The sequence below is a fragment of the Leucoraja erinacea genome, chromosome 18 (genome assembly GCF_028641065.1).
Source record: "Leucoraja erinacea ecotype New England chromosome 18, Leri_hhj_1, whole genome shotgun sequence".
NCBI classification, from domain to species: domain Eukaryota; kingdom Metazoa; phylum Chordata; class Chondrichthyes; order Rajiformes; family Rajidae; genus Leucoraja; species Leucoraja erinaceus.
In genome coordinates, this window is record NC_073394.1 from 32,419,042 (window position 1) to 32,421,862 (window position 2,821).

At 49.0% G+C, this 2,821-nt stretch overlaps 1 pseudogene; it reads left to right on the forward strand.

Annotated features, from left to right (window-relative positions):
* The first annotated feature begins 582 nt into the window (after positions 1 to 582).
* LOC129706033 (U2 spliceosomal RNA) lies at positions 583 to 691 on the forward strand (annotated as a pseudogene).
* The last annotated feature ends 2,130 nt before the right edge of the window (positions 692 to 2,821 follow it).

The window sequence follows — 2,821 nt, forward strand, 5'->3', positions numbered from 1 at the left end:
GCTGAAAACCTTCTTCACAAGGTAAGGGCCAGGGGATCCATAGGAACAGCCGGGGTTACCGGCTGCGGAACTGCCGCGAAGGACCAGGCCCGTGAACACCGGGGTCGGTCCAAGCGGCTTGAACCCGACACAGGGAACGACGGTCACCGGCGGGAGAAGGAAAGTCGGGAACAGCAGGTAAGAGACCCTGCGTTTTTCCTTCAACTTACCTTTCTAGGTGCAGACATGGACCAGGTCCATGTAAGGTGCAGAAGGCCGGCGGGAGAACCGCGGAGGAGCAGCAGTAGCAGCGGCAGCGGCAGCAGCAGTGGCAGCCGGCAGCTGCAGGAGCACTAACAGCTGCAGGAGCACAGGCAGCAGCAGTGGCAGCTGGCACTTCGTGAGGAGCTGGCAACAGCAGGAGCAGCATGGGCACATCGGTTCCCGGAGAGGGAAAAACACCTGTGCCCAACTTCGCTCCAGCATGGTGAGAAAGTTCATTTCTCGGCAGCAAAGGACTTTGCAGTTGACTGGCTGCAATCTACTACAAGGGACCAGTATGTGAGTACCAGGGTCGGTCCCAGCGGGGTTTTAGTTACAATAATCGCTTCTCGTTTTTTTTGGCTAAGATCAAGTGTAGTATCTGTTCTTATCAGTTTAATATCTGATACACCCCTTATCTAGGGACTATATATATTATATAAAAACTATAGTAGCTGTTATCATCAGTTTTAATGTCTTATATGTCCCTTATCTAAGGACCATATAAGTAGGAGTGCCCAGAATTGAGGGCATTAGAGTGGGGTTGACCGGCTGCAACGACCATAAGGGACCAGTACCGTCAGTACGGGGGTGGGTCCCAGGGGTCTAAGATAAAGGAGCAGCCAGGAGTGCTGAGAGCGTTGAAGCCAGGTTAAAGGAATAGATGGAAGCAGCTGTGCCAGTTATCCTCCACACCGGCCATATCCACTTCACGGAAGGAAGGACAAAACTGGAGAAGGAGGACCATGGAACAGCGGGCAGCCAGCAGCAGCCAGCGGCACTTGGATCAACCGTAGTGGGATCAGCTGTGCCCGATGTCGGCCCCGCACCGGCCAGATCCATGTGACCGAGCGGTAGGCTAGACACAAATCAAACAAGGTAGTGGACTCAGAAGGGTCCGACTTTGCATAAAACCGCCGGCAACCAGCGCCCGAGAGGGCTGGAGCGGGAAGAAGCGGTGTATGGAGCCTTGCTCCAACGTGATAAAACCACAGCAGTACCTCTTTGAGGGCTGCACAATGCTTCTACCCCATCAGAGGGGAGCACTGTGGGTCAGTTCTGGGTTGACTTGCAAGAGGGGTCCGCAGAACAAAAGACAAGTGGGCAGCAGTTAAGCCCCACATGGGTACCCCGTGTGGGACCCTAGAGATCTCTAACTCTATAAAAAAAGAGTAGGCAGGACCCTGATGGGCCAGAGCCTGGTAATACAGCGTCCCATGATCCTAACACAGCAGGGACTCTGCTGGACATGGTGGCCGATTACTTTAGCCAAGTCAAACATGGGTAGACTTGGATCCAGGATGGCAATAGTATTACTATATGTCTGGCCACATACGCCAACAAGAAAAAATTTACAAACACTGGCCAGACATCTGCCACCTGGCAACGGTGAGGCATTACAGGTGCCCAGTGTAATCCAATGCATTTGGCAGCATATGGACGAACATCAGGAACCAGGACCTCAAGATCCAGAGAACCTTCAAGGGATTGACGGAAGGCATCATAGCATACACCAGCACCCTGGACTAACGTAGGTAACCAAAGACCATCAAGACGCACTAGATCTGTTTAATAATATGCAATATGACCTGAACTACACGTGGAAGGCGGCCATTCAGCCAGCACTAGGACCCCAAAAATGCTACCATTTGCAAATAAAGAACCGTGTGTGGACTAAGCTAAGACACTGGGGCTCATTAAGGCCAGCGCAAGGGCCTATTTTGGAGCATGATACCAGCCACAGGCAAGGCCATAAAAAATGTGGCTCATACCAGTAGCAGTGTCAGAAATCAATATAACCTGCAGGATCCGTTTTAGGGTATGGCCAGGGCGGCCACCCTGGAAGATGCGGAAGCCTCAACCTCCCACACAACCCCGAACAAGAAATATTAAACCAGAACCTTATTTTCAAAAAACCAAGGAAATAACAAAACCACCGGTAACCATGGAGGTAGGTGGGTGGGGTTTCTTCTGTTAAATAGGGACCTACGAGGGTAGGGGAGGTTGCAACACTATAGTTATGTATGGTATATAATCACTACAGATTCATATAATCTCAGCAGTATTCAGGGTTATCTGATAGGGTTTTTCTCATCCCATTAACCACAGTACATCATACACCAGAAGGGCATTTTGTCCTTACATAAACCAAACAATCTAAAACCCACATGGTGCTACAAGAATTGTACACAAAAGATGGGATTGAACATATTTATTAAAAATAAGATAGAGTAGGGTTGCAGGATTATCATTGATTTTAACCCTAAACACATTTGTTCTAGATATTCATTTTAGGATGGATGCTCTTATTATTCATAAAGACTTGGTGTCAGTTGCGGGTTTCTATATGGCAGGCATTGACTCAATAGAGGAACTTTGGCAATATAGAGCTTACAAAAGGGGCAATCATTAGCCCCAATATTATGTACTAAAATTCGTAAACCAGCTTGGCATTGTTATGTAAATAAGCCATAGGGTGAGGTTTTCCCCCCGTTCGGACCCATCATTGGGGTACTAGGGAAAATTCAACCACACTCGGCATCTGGAATTTTCAGAGTACCCGACTGACCTTCTCAATCAT